Here is a 14,119-nt window from a genome sequence, read left to right as displayed (position 1 = left end):
TTGTATACTGGTATAACAATTCCTGTTTGTTTTTTTTTCTCTCATCTTCTCTTAAAATATTCTATTCTCTTTCTATAACTTCTAAGGAGTGAGATAATGTTTTTATCATTAAAATGACTTAAAGATCTTTAAAAGTTGCAAAAGTTCATTTAAAGCTCTTCATTATATATGTAYACTTTGACTTTTTTTTTTCTGTGACAGAATTCAACGTTTACCGGGGTTGAATTTCATCTGCTGCTTTATCACATAGTCATTCAGTATCATGATGAATCAATGTTTCATGCATTTAATGACTTATAATAACGTGTTGTAGTGAAAAGCTTAATCTAAATAGCATAAAAGACCAAGTGAAAATTACTTGGCAATTCCACTGAAGCTGAATGAATCTTTTTCTCTCTGTGGTGGCATTTCACATGAAGAATTCAAATTTCAATGAAGTTTGGAGTGTAAAGAGGTCGTTATAAAAACACTCCCATATCCTCTGAGTTTGTGTTTTAACAGAAAAGATGATGTCAGCTGGCATGTTTCAACAGCAGTCCCTAAGTTTGAAAGAGGTTTTGAAACACAYTGCAGGACTTCTGCAGTGCTTCATTTCCTCTTTGCTTTCATAGAATTTATGGGCTGGGCCTCAGTACTAATCTTGCTTTGCAGCACTGGAAAAAATCTGAGAGATCCTTTGATAATTACAGAAATTTTTAAAATTTCTCATTTCATAGAATCATAGAATCATAGAATGCCGAAGGTTGGAAGGGACCTCAGAGGTCATYGAGTCCAACCCCCCTGCTCACGCAGGGTCACCTAGAGCACGTGGCACAGGGCTGCATCCAAGCGGGTTTTAAAGATCTCCAAAGAAGGAGACTCCACAACCTCTCYGGGCAGCCTGTTCCAGTGCTTTGTCACCCGCACAGTGAAGAAATGCTTCCTTAAGTTCCTRTGGAACTTCCGATGCTTCAGTTTGAAGCCATTTCCTCTAGTCCTATCMCTGSCCACCACTGAAAAGAGGCCGCCCCCCTCCTCCTCACTGCCTCCCTTGAGGTATTTATACACGCTGATCAGGTSCCCCCTCAGCCTCCTCTTCTCCAGGCTGAACAGRCCCASCTCYCTCAGCCTTTGCTCATAKGGCAGATGTTCCRGGCCTCTGATCATCCTGGTAGCCCTGCGCTGGACTCTCTCCAGCAGCTCCACATCCCTCTTGTGCTGGGGAGCCCAGAACTGGACGCAGTACTCCAGATGTGGCCTCACCAGGGCTGAGTAGAGGGGGATGATCACTTCCCTCGACCTGCTGGAGACGCTTTTCTTAATGCACCCCAGGATCCCGTTGGCCTTCTTGGCCACCAGGGCACACTGCTGCCTCATGGTCAACTTGTCGTCCACCATGACACCCAGGTCCCTCTCTGYGGGACTGCTCTCCAGCAGGTCCACCCCTAATCTGTACTGGTGTCCAGGGTTATTCCTCCCCAAGTGCAGGACCCTGCACTTGCCCCTGTTGAACCTCATGAGRTTTCTCGCCGCCCAGTCCTCCAGTCTGTCCAGGTCCCTCTGGATGGCAGCAYAGCCCTCAGGGCTATCAGCTACTCCACCCAGTTTGGTATCGTCGGCAAACTTGCTGAGGGAGCACTCCAGCCCTTCATCCAGGTCGTTAATGAATAAGTTGAACAGGACCGGACCGAGAACTGACCCCTGGGGGACACCACTAAGTACAGGCCTCCAGCTGGACTCCGCACCACTGACAACCACTCTCTGCACCCTGCCATCGAGCCAATTCCCAATCCACCTCCCCGTCCTCACATCTATCCCACACCTTTGGAGCTTGCCCAGGAGGATGCTGTGAGGGACAGTGTCAAAAGCCTTGCTCAAATCCAGATAGATGACATCCACCGCTCTGCCCTCATCTATCCAGCTAGATATTCCTTYGTAGAAGGTGATCAGGTTAGTCAAGCAGGATTTCCCCTTGGTGAATCCATGCTGGCTACTCCTGAGCACCTTCTTCTCCTCCATGTGTCTGGAGAGAGCAGCCAGGATGAGCTGCTCCATCATTTTCCCAGGGATGGAGGTGAGGCTCACCGGCCTGTAGTTACTGGGGTCCTCCTTCTTGCCTTTTTTGAAGACCGGAGTGATGTTGGCTTTAACATGTGATGTTTAAAGTGTGATGATGGCTTTTTCTTTCACAAAATCTCACCATTCAATGTAAAATAACTCTGTCCAAAATTTAACAGCACACTAGTAACAATCAAATCCAGATTCCCTGCAGAGTAACTTTGACTCCTAGAAGTTTATCCAGGAGTATGAAGGAGTCACAGAATCACAGAATGGTAAAGGTTGGAAGGGACCTCTAGAGATCATCTAGTTCAACCGCCTGCTCCAGCAGGGACACCCAGAGCACGTGGCACAGGGCGGCATCCAGGCGGGTTTGGAAGACCTCCAGAGAAGKAGACTCCACAGCCTCCCTGGGCAGCCTGTGCCAGGGCTCTGTCACCCTCACAGGACAGAAGTGMCTCTTCACCTGGAGATGGAACTTCCTGTGTTTAAACTTGTGCCTATTGCCCCTTGTCCTATCACTGGCCACCACCAAGAASAGTTTTGCCCTTTCCTCCTTACATTTACTCTTCAGGTATTCATATACATTAATCAGATCCCCTCACAGCCTTCTCTTTTCTAGGCTAAACAGTCCAAACTCAGTCTTTCCTCATATGATAGATGTGCTAGTCCCTTAATCACCTTTGTTGCTCTCTGCTGGACCCTCTGAAGAATTTCCACATCCCTCTTATACTGGGGAGCCCAGAACTGCACCCAGTACTCCAAGTGTGACCTCACCAGAGTTGAGTAGAAACTTAAGATGGTCCTGTTGTGATTCTGAGAATATTATTTTTATAGCCACAAAACTGTACTCTCCCTGTGTAATTTTGTTACTTTAAAAATATGAATTGAATATCAACTTTATTACAGATGGATCCCAAATCCATATTATATATGTCTTTAAGAAGATCTAAGGCTTTCCTTAGGTCCAGTAGGAACTAGAGGCTCTCAGCATCTCTCAGGCCATTAGGAATTCATAAAATCAAGCCATCATGAACTTAGAGAGGTTGCTTGATTTTTCTTTCCAAAACTTATCTGTAAAATTAGCATTCAACACTGCTGTCTTTGCATGGATGAGAAATTAAAAAAAATGAAACATGAGAAGGAAAAGATGTTCAGTGATCAATCACTTCTATCTTTCTAATTGTCCTTTAAAAAGATTGTATTTTTGCTAACCTCTGTAGGTTAGGAGAAAGGCAMTCTTCTGATAAAATGCACACAGTATGTGATTCCCCAAGAATCTCTTCAGCTCTTAATGACTGCTGACTTAGTCAGCAGACAGGTGCCACACACTCAAAGCTACTGACAGAAAAATCTGAATACATTTTCTGTCAATGTAAGGGCATGGAAGAAAAGCAGGGTGTCATTTCATGCAAAAGAAGTAATTTCAGTACTTTATGTTAGAAAATCCAAGGTCAGAAGCATTATGGCAGAATATTAAGCACTTCTTATTGGTGATATTTTGGTGATATTAACTATCATAATTAAGCAAATAGTCACATCAGTAGTGGTTTTAAAATCTGCTTTGTAGATATAATCCTGGCAGAAGTCACACAGACAGCATAGGATGAAAAAYGAGCAGAGTTACAGGCATGAAGAACAGAACATCTGGACTAAGTCYGTGAAAGCTAACTTACTTCATTTCCCAAAAGCAGAACATTGTACCTTGTTGGCACATAAAATCTTGCCTAGAAAATACAGAAAAGATGTAGGGATCTGGGCACTGCYGTGCACAATCAAGCTGCCTTTACTTCTGAAATATTCGAAGCCAAAGTGCTTTGTAGTGCCCATAAAGACAAAAGAGTTTTACTAATGGACACATATAAGCAGTATTAAGGAACAGTAGTAGTAAGAATAAAGCCAATGTATATTGGCAATATTAGTTTTTAACAACACCCAGATCTTTTCTGTTGTAGAGGTAGTGACTGAAAATACAAAATGAAACAGCTAAGCCAATAATGCAAAAACTTTTCAATGTCAAAGCATTTTAAAAGGATATTGCATATAACTTTGCAAAGCAATTTTAAGAAAAGGTGCTTTCCAAAACAAAAATTAATATTCAGGACGGCATATGTTAATCAAAAATGAAAGCTTTGAAAACATAACAGGTTCAAAATTCTGAGAAAAATGGAGACAAGAAGAAAAAAAAGAGCTCTTTTAAAATACAAAATGCATTGGAATTTTTAATGCCTCTTCCTGGTAATCATTTCAGTGTTTTCAAAATGTTTTTTGATTTGAAAAAAGGCTGGTGATGCAAATTTAATATTAGAGATTTTGCATAGTCTATTATAAAACTTCATAACAGATCTTGAATGTCATGTAAGTATTTCCAGTAATCATTTGTCATATGTCAATGAAAATTACATTAAAATCCTGCATGAAAATGTGAAAACAACTTGTGCCATCAAATTATATTAAAAAACTATGTTAAATTTATATGCTTAGCACTGTTCCAAGTTTGTTTACATATTTTCCTATATTATGCTTAACACCGTATTAAAAAAGTGTATTCTGTTAGCATGTTAAACGACAYGTGCAATGTTTGCCATGCGCTATTAGCTTTCTTACCTGCTTTCTTGAGGAAATGACATACATAGCAGTTGTGTGCAATTTTACATACATGTGGTTTTAAATCCATTAGCTAGGTAAAGCAGAACAAAGAATTCACAGAGATTCACAACTGTTCTTTCCTCCTACTGGCTTTTCTGTCTTTCTAAAAAGGAACCCAGGTACGAGCAACTCCTCAAATACTTCTTGCTGGCAGCTTAACAGCAGAGATACATTAAGGAAAAACAAATTGGTCAGACAACAGCTGCCCAAATGCTCCTTGTTGTTAGACTCTCTTTACTGAGAAAAAGAAATGAAGATGATTTGGAAAGCACATCACATTAGGAAAAGAGATCTAAGACATCTTCTCTCTGTTATTTGCCAACATGGAGGGAGTCTCCCTGGGCCTGGATTAGTAGTGGAAACATTRTCATGCTTCCATGACATATCCATGATCTCCTCTGGTTAACAATCACTTTAAGAACCACAGAAASATAATCTTGGTAAATGGTTGGAGATAGTTTCCTCATGAACTGATTGTTTCATACCTGACACTMAACTTTAGCCTAAAGGGTGTATTTTTTCACCAGTTGTTATGACTGAGTCTCCTATGAGTCTCTGTCCAGACACACATCCATCCTCCCTACCTGTGCTTTTAGTTAGCCAAAAGTCCTGAAAACATGTTTTTCAGGAATATGTATATGCAGAAGATTCCTACACTTTAATTGGCTGGGTTTGTTAGCTGGAGTTCAGTACTGTTCTAGCACCACATCTGGGTGCATGTCACATGGGCAGAGTTCACCTTGATAATTCCCTTGCAAACCTTATCCTTTGCTTCTAGCTCGTAGAACTGATGCAGTTTACAAAATACAGAGSGGACTGTTTTTCCATGAGCTTCACTTGTTAAGATTATCTGTTAAAGGGCTGCTCAGCATATGCGACCTGGATATTGGAAAAATAGCAATAACTTGCTGAATAGGCTATTTGCTGAATAGGCTATTTGAAAAATTCACATTCCTGTTCTTTTCTCTTATTTTCCATTTCAATGTTTTTTTTTCATTGTCTTTTAATCCTGTATTCACAAATTTACTTTCTACTCTTTTTTTCGTTTGCCTTCTCCATTTCTATAAATTTCTCTTTCACATTCAGTTTCCCAGTTTGGTTCCCATGCAGTCAGATTTCACTAATGATGAAATAAACCTTGTTAAATATCCAATATCGCAAGATTCTCTGTGCATGCTGCAAGAACAGTTGTAACCTCAGTCAGATAGAAATCTTTTGTCCACCAGCAAGGAAGGAAGATGAGACACCTGAAGGGTAATTATATCAAATTTCTGATGCTTGCAGTGAATGACTCTGGCAGAAGCAATTAAATAAAAAGGGAGAGAAAGAAAAGATATATAAAAAAAGGAAAGCATGCCTGAGAGAATGCTCCATTCCCTGATAGGGCTGCAGCTCTCTCGGATGCTCTGTGTAATGTCCTGCTCCCACAGGAACCTGCAGGAATTCATTTGCATCATGCTCCAGAGGTCAGCGTACTATGGCAATTTTGGAAAGTATCCAAAGAGCTGCTTATGGGAATACCCTCTCATGAAAAGCATTTAACTATTAGATCTTATGCAAAATGAAGGAAATCTAGTTGGAGCAATCTGCAATTGCCTCCTTGTCTGGAGGAGAAAGCTTCTATGTCAGGACAAAAATGTCGTTCACTTCCTCCATCCTTTTAACAAGAAAGTGGCTAAGAAATGGAAAAAATAAGCGTAAAATAGCTAGTGTTTGTCATTCTCCTAGTAAACAACCTAAAGAGCTCATAAAGCAGATCTGGCTCATTAAATCATACAAGAGCGATAAAAGATAAATGACTTAKGAAACAGGAAGCTAAGAGTCTCCCAGTGCCAAGAGAGTGAACACTGATGTCAATAACTGCATAAATTCTTTAGTAATTGCTCTAAAGTCAGTGAAATTAAACTAATGTATATAAATGAAGGCTATGGCTTGTGGTACTTTGAAAACATTTTATACAGGAGAATGTTTATATCTATATTTACAATATATATAYTTAGATGGCTAAAATCTGAAGACAAAGTTCAATAGAATTGATAAAATCATATGTGAAAATTCCTAGTGACACCTCTTGGTGGAGAGTATAAACTTTATTTAAAGCATTGCATTTTTCTCATGAATCTGGAAAAATATGTTTATTTTTCATGTTTAAAATATTTTACCTGATTAGAATTAAACTCTTTAGAGGCATATACTTAAATGTTCATTTCTATCTAATGTATTTAATTCCCAAGCACTCCTACCAATGCAATGGATGCAGCAGTAGATAATGTCATTAATGACCAAGCTGGAAGAGCAGCAGTGCTCTGAGAGGACTTCTGAGACATGTTTCAGAACAAGGCGTTTTGTATGATAAATAAAATCCCTTTCTTTTTCCTGAAGTAATTCGCAAATGAAGAGGTTTAATGAAGCTTTGAAAAACATGCAGGCCTTGCCAGAAACTATATTGTTCTKCACCCTTTATAGGTCTCTGCTGATTGTTTGCTTTTTCGTGACAGTATATTTAAATAATCATATTTACCTCAATATTTTGGCATTTGAACAGGTACATTCCAGTTTATTTTTTATTCCTTAGCAGAAAAAAAGAAACAATCATGCCTTATTAGCAGTTATGCTCAAGACAAAAATATAAAATAAAGAATTATGGAAAGGAAAAAAACTATGGCCAAAATTTGTCCATATCTTTTTTTTCTTTTGATGTGTAAGAGAAAGGCCAGACAGCTGTTGGCACAAATCTCACTGCCTGTGATATTAGTTATGCATAAGTCCTTGCCGTTGCTTTAGAGAGTGGTGGGGCAAATATGATGGTCAGGGCATGCAAGGGAGAGAGAGCCTTATRAGACTTGCTCATCACCAATCCACACAAGTCTGCTTCACACACAGACAAATCTCCATGTAGTTTAGCTCTTGAAAACACTAAGGATGAATGTTTTATGCAATTTCATCCAGAACAACAGTTCCTAATCCATAATTCATAATCCAGTAAGGTGAGAGATAGATGAGCAGAACTTGTGCGTCAAAAGACTGGGAGTCCCTGAACCAGCTATTCCCCTGAGCAGTCACAAGAGAGCATGTGCTCCTCAGAGTGCGTAAAGACCAAGTGTCCACAAGGAGAGTTGTGTTTTGAGAACAGTGAAAGAGTTTTCATCCCACCATTTTTTAAGAGTTTGGCCTATTCGTTTTCTTTTCTTTTTCTTGATCATTCTAGCTAAAAGTTTCCATTAAAAATGCAAACAGTACGATTACACATCAAAACGATTTTGTGAATGCTTGATTCAGAAGCACAACTACTTTTCAAGTAAGTCAATGCTTTTCAGCAAATGTATCCACTTCTAAGTATCATAAAATTTAATAGTGGTTCAAAAAATTAGACAAATCAGTTATCAAATTAAGTGAGAAATTAATTATGGAAAACAAACCGGTATYGAATTAAATAAATACACAAAAATACAATAAATATACAAATATACAAATACAGTATAAAGTTGTACCATCATTCAGTGCAATATCTTCAAARATGTGAATCTGATATGTATATATAAATATATACTTTTTTATCAAAAAATATTTTGGAGAAATTTCTATTTCTGTGCTTATGAGAATCTTTAGTATTTTTAGCCTTCCATGCTAGCTTCATGGAATGAACTTCCAGTACTGTGGGATAAGAAAGTTTACAGGTAGGAAATGAACACAAAAATAATAGCTAGAGTCTCTCAGAAGAGACTTTAATGTTTTTGATGGACTTTAAAGAATTATGAGGAAAACAAAAGCTTTTTAATTATATTAATGCATTCAGTTTTCAATACAGACTTCTTAAACTCCAAAAATCTGCAAAAATCTGTGGTTCACATACAATATCCCTTAGTAAATATTTATATGACAGTTAATTTTATTTGAAAAATGCATTAGCTAAGAAAGTATATTTATATTTAGGAGAAATTTCATAAAATTAAGCCTTTAATGTGAACCTCACTTACTATGTGTGCTTACTCTGAATTTAACCTCTTAGACAGCTGAAAATTGTCTTTCAGTACAGTCTTGAGGTTAATATGAATGCACTTATCATTTCTACAGAATAAGATTTTAATGAGAATTAAATTAAAGGTACATTTAGAATTTTTCTATGTTTGCATTAATTTCCAAGTCATTCTAAAACAAAAATAATGAAAAAGTATAGAAATTGTGGAGCTTGCAGAACAAAAATAAAAGTTGAGTGATAAAAGGTTGATATCCTCTATTTATCCTATGGTATAAATTTGTAGGTACATGTATCAAAATGTCTGTTGATAAACTATACTTCTCCTGGATAAATTTCTTCTGAATACCATGTGAATTGCTATGGTTGTACAGTTATGAGAGATGCATAGGTACTGAATATCCATAAAGCAGCCCCATTAACCATATTTACTCAGTGGTCTCAAGGTATTAACAAACATTTACTGTAGCTGCATGTAGGATCATGTTCCGCAGCATCCTCAAAGGTAACATTTCCCAACTGTTGGGACTCACACGTTACAAAAGAACTAAAATGGAAAAATACAACCTACTTGTACAAGAAAAACATATTCAATAGATATAGTAGTGAGTATTAGCATATTTTTTCTAAGCACTACCTGGTCATACCTGCAGTCATGAAAATAATCAGTTTTTAAAAAAAGAAAAAGTCTGCTTGCCCAAAAATATGTGTGTGTATGTATATAAGCAAGGGCAAGCAGACATATATGTATATATATACACACACATACACAGATTTAATTATGCACACTGAATTATGGGCAGATACATGGACAGATATGGGCAGATAGTCCTGAACAAAGTGTCTGGGGTACTGAGCATTTTGTAGCTGTATGAAATCAATGTTCCACCTGGGTCTCCATGCTCTGCCCAGAACAGGTAGATGGGCTCCAATAACTAACTCCTGCAAAACAGCCTGAGGACTGCACTTTGCCAGGCTGCCCTATTATCCCTGAAATTTCTTTTCTCTCTACAACATCTGATCTCACGTCTTAATCAGTGATTCCTTCCCATTGTAATGTCTGTATTCCATATGATCATTTCTTTTTTTCTACTATCACAGAATCATTAAGGTTGGAAGGACTTCCAGAGATCATCTAGTCCAAAGCCTCTGCTCCAGCAGGGACACCTACAGCACGTGGCACAGGGCGGCATCCAGGCAGGTTTTGAAGACCGCCACAGAAGGAGACTCCACAACTTCCCTGGGCAGCCTGTTCCAGGGCTCTGTCAGCCTCACAGTGAAGAAATTCTTCCTCATCATTTTCTAAGGCAAATTAAACACTGCCTATCTGTCATCTGGTTCCATTGGTATTTTTACTGTTTATGTCTGCTTTCCTGCATTCACTTTTCTCATCTTTGCTTGGTGAGAAGGCCCCAGGAACAAGGCCTCTGGCTTCAGTTTCATTTCAGATCTGTGGTTAGGATCAGGAGAGTGACAAAGCACAGAGATCCTCATGGGACACAGCTGAAAGGGGCCTGCCAGAGGACACGCTGGGCTCCAGTTAAGTCTGTTTCCATGGCAACCGTAGTCTCTAGTTCTTCAGTGGAGCTGCTGGCTTCAAGGCCAGCCCAAGGTAGTCTTAGGGTTAGCCTTAGTGTTAGGGGTGTGGAAGATGTGTTCACTGGTATCACTCTTCCAACGCTAACTGTAACCCTAACAATTGGGATAACTAGACCCTGAAGCCAGCGGCTTCTCTCATGCACCACAGACACAAACTGCTGTAAGAGCAGACTGGATATTGCCCGGCATGTTCTTTGTCCTTCTTTTGCAGCTGCCCTCCATATGAGGCTCCACGCTTTGTCACTCTCCAGTTTCACYCTAGCCCTAGCCCTAGCACTAACCATAGCAGAGAGTTAGATGAAGACCCGCTAGCTCCTCTGAAGGTCCCGATGCAAAGGTTGCCGCTCTTAGTATAGCCATACATGTCCTTGTCATTCCCTTTCCATCCCCACTACACGTCACACTCTATGTTTTAACACTCTGCAAACCCTATCCCTACCCTAACCATAGTGGTGAGCTATGCAGAAAGCCCTTAGATCCTTTTAAGGTCCAGCAAATAATTTGAATGATGGAATGAATTATAGGTAATATGAAGCTACATTGCTGGCTAAAATTAATTTAAGGAAATAATATTTTTCAAGCTTGGTTGCACTTTTGCTTTCAGTGAGTATATAGTCAATTTGCTCAGCTTGTTTTTTGCCATGGTAATGTCTACTGACAAAAGCAGCAGTGCTTTTCAGGTTATGATGTGTGCAAATAATTAATGAATAGTGTGTCTTGCACAATTTCAAAGTAGTTTTAATTATATTGAGTATAAAAATGAAGGCATGCGTTAGCTTAAATAAACACATCACAATCACTGGTAATTTAACCAACAAGTAACCTCATCTGAAAACAACAAAAAATGCCTAATTATTTCAGAAAATTCATACTAAGATTAAGCTTACTAACTGTTCACATTGTGAATACTTGATCCTTTTTTATGTATTTATTTTACTCAAGGACTTTTCTTGGTCATGTGCTCTGCATAGTCTATGGGCAGTGAAATACTGCTTGTTGCTGAGTAAGGACAGCTAACTCTTGGGTTTCAATCTAATGCAGGGATGACTGTCAGACATGAACAGGGTTGTTAACTGTAGTGCTGWGTTAATACCTGTGTATGGGCTTCTTATTCACACACAGACGCAAAATCATTTTATTTTTAAGTTTTATAAAACAACCAAGAAAATGCATCATAACAGCACACTCCACAATAGTCATATTTGTCTTTGATAGCTAGATTATGACTGTGAACTGTCTCTGACCAGTAGTCTACTGGCTTTAAAAGTTTGTTTTGTTTTGTTTTGTTTTGAATAGATCAAAGCTCTTATTTCCCTCCTGCCTTTGCGTAAATCTCCACTCAGCCTTTGTGGTGGGTGCAGTAAACAAATGCAGTGACTTTTATTGCTTGACTACAGGAGAAAGCAATGAAATTCACTTTCAATCCCAGCTATACAAATCTGCATATAAGTCCCCCATAACCTGGCTCTTTATGTTGAACTTGCTGTAGTCTACATTTCCCTGTTGTTCACAAAAGTCCTTTCTATCATGTGGCATTCCTCAAACAAACTACTGATTCCACCAGATAAACTTTTAATCACTTACCTTTCATTATTAACTTGAACTCAGCTTAATTGTTCATTTTCTGAAAAGCTAATGTCTCAAAGTCGAGTCCATCCAATAAAACATAAATGCAGCCTAATGCCTTTAACAACTCAGATAAAAATATTTCGGATATATTCTCTCATATTTGCTCTTTCCTTTCCATGTGTTTACTCCTCTGCTGAATTTAGATACAGCAATTATACACACTATKAGATTTTTCTTTTGCGTTCTGTTACATATCAAGCTCTCCAGTCATTTAGCATCCTAGGAGCATCCTCTCTGCATCCACTTATTTCCTGAACATACACAAGCAAAATTGCAGCATATGTGGTATGCACAGCCCGTTGTACCATAACGTGCATAGTTTATTACCTTTAGGGTGAATAACCATTATTTTATATAATGAATAACTCTTTTTAAAACCTCTGCCTCACACATGGCCAGTTTTATTGGTGGACTGTGTTTATTCTGTATAACCAGTATAATTAGGTCATTTTCTTTAAATGCTTGAATTTTTGCATCTAAAGAGTTCACATTTGATCATAAAGTCCTACATGTACTTTGCATAACATGAAAGTATTTATGTCAATTCTCCAAGCTCTTATGTTATTTATCCAGGCTTTGAAGGCATTCAACCCTTTCTGGATGATATCCCAGTCTTTGTGTGAAAGGTGTTTTTCTGCCCAGTATCTCTAGCAACTTTTTAGCATACTCTTACTGTGATGAAGTCATTAATACTAATTGCATACTTCATGGGAGAACAGATTTATTATGCAACTACTGTTCTCTAGATAGAATGCACAGTGTACTTGATTTTATCAACAACCTGCAGCCAACATTCACAATCGATAACAATTTCCAGATAAAAATTGATCGGACATACTTGCCTCAGCTGTGTAACTGCCCTACCATGCTTAACTAGCGTTGTAAAATCATAGTTTACCGAAAATTCCTTCTTTTATTTACATAATATTTTCCCTTGTGTTTTTATGAGTGATTTTCATATGTACTAAAGTGAGTAATTTATTACATTTTAGTGTAACAAAGAATTAAGACTGAAACTAATCTTCTATTATATGTTAAATTTTCAGTTGTTCTGTCTAAGGAAAAATGACTGAAACATATTTCATTTCAGGAGAGGATGCTTCTGAGAGTTTCTAAATAGTTTTTAAAATATTATAAAGAGGCTAATCTTATTTTAAAGTGCTTTATCAATGACTTTCTGATTATTTTAGTCAATTATTTTATGTGCATGAAACTCATCATGTCTTCAAAATGCATGTCTGTGCTTGTTTTGGAGCTTGCTTATTTGATAAGAAGAAATGCATTTCAGTGCTTTGTTTATGGAGTAAGACAACTGGAACTGTGAAGAAAAATCTCTGTAATCAATCACGCAATCTTTGTAAAAGCACTTTGAGATAAACTGGTGAAAACAGCTGTAAAACAGTCAAATAAGGTTATATAAATCCCATGCTACAGCAGAGAGGGAAGATGCTAATTTAACATTTTTATTAGAATAAATAGAGTAGATGCATGTGAAATACAAAGAAGGGGCACTGACTACAGAGAAGACTTATCAATTTTCCCAAGCTCCATCAGGAAACCTGAACATCATTCATCCTGCGTCTTCTTGTTTAAGGTCTGCCTGTACTATTTTGATTTTTGATATGTGCTTTGTGGAGCAAATCAGAAAAGTAGCAATCCTATTTTCTTCTACGTCCTGTTGCTAGGGGAATGGCCTGTGTTCCCTCTGTTCTCCCTCACGCGAATGGATATGTTCTGCCACTCTTTTTCTTTCTCCTTTTCTGGAGTTACCTCCAGATTCAAGTGATAACACTTGTGCAGGAAATAAAAAATGCATAAATGCATGAAGTTAAGTATATGTTAGTCTGCTRGATATGAGTCAGAGTCTGCCACACTTTGCAGGATGGAACATTTAAAAGACTATTTTTGGAAGATAAATACCACTGCAGGAAAAGGCTGTGCCATGTGAGCCTTATTTCTCACTCTAGCAGCAGGAAAACTGGGAATTTATTCTGCTGTCATTCTGGGGTCCTCAGCTAATTGTACAAGAATTTGTACAATTTTTGAACTTCGTACTTTGTCAACTAGAAGAGCTAAATAGCATATAACTCTTTCAATATTGTCTCTCTGAGAATATACTTTAACCAGTATTTCAGAGGAAAACATAATGCRTAGTAATACCATATATCTTGGGAGCAATTATTTTTACTTGCCAAGAGAAGTGAGGAATTAATATCCTAAACAATAGGG

Source organism: Nothoprocta perdicaria, unplaced genomic scaffold, assembly GCF_003342845.1.
Source record: "Nothoprocta perdicaria isolate Ctin4 unplaced genomic scaffold, notPer1 scaffold_13, whole genome shotgun sequence".
Classification (NCBI taxonomy): Eukaryota; Metazoa; Chordata; class Aves; order Tinamiformes; family Tinamidae; genus Nothoprocta; species Nothoprocta perdicaria.
The sequence above is the reverse complement of the archived record's forward strand: the minus strand, read 5'-3'. Positions refer to the sequence as shown.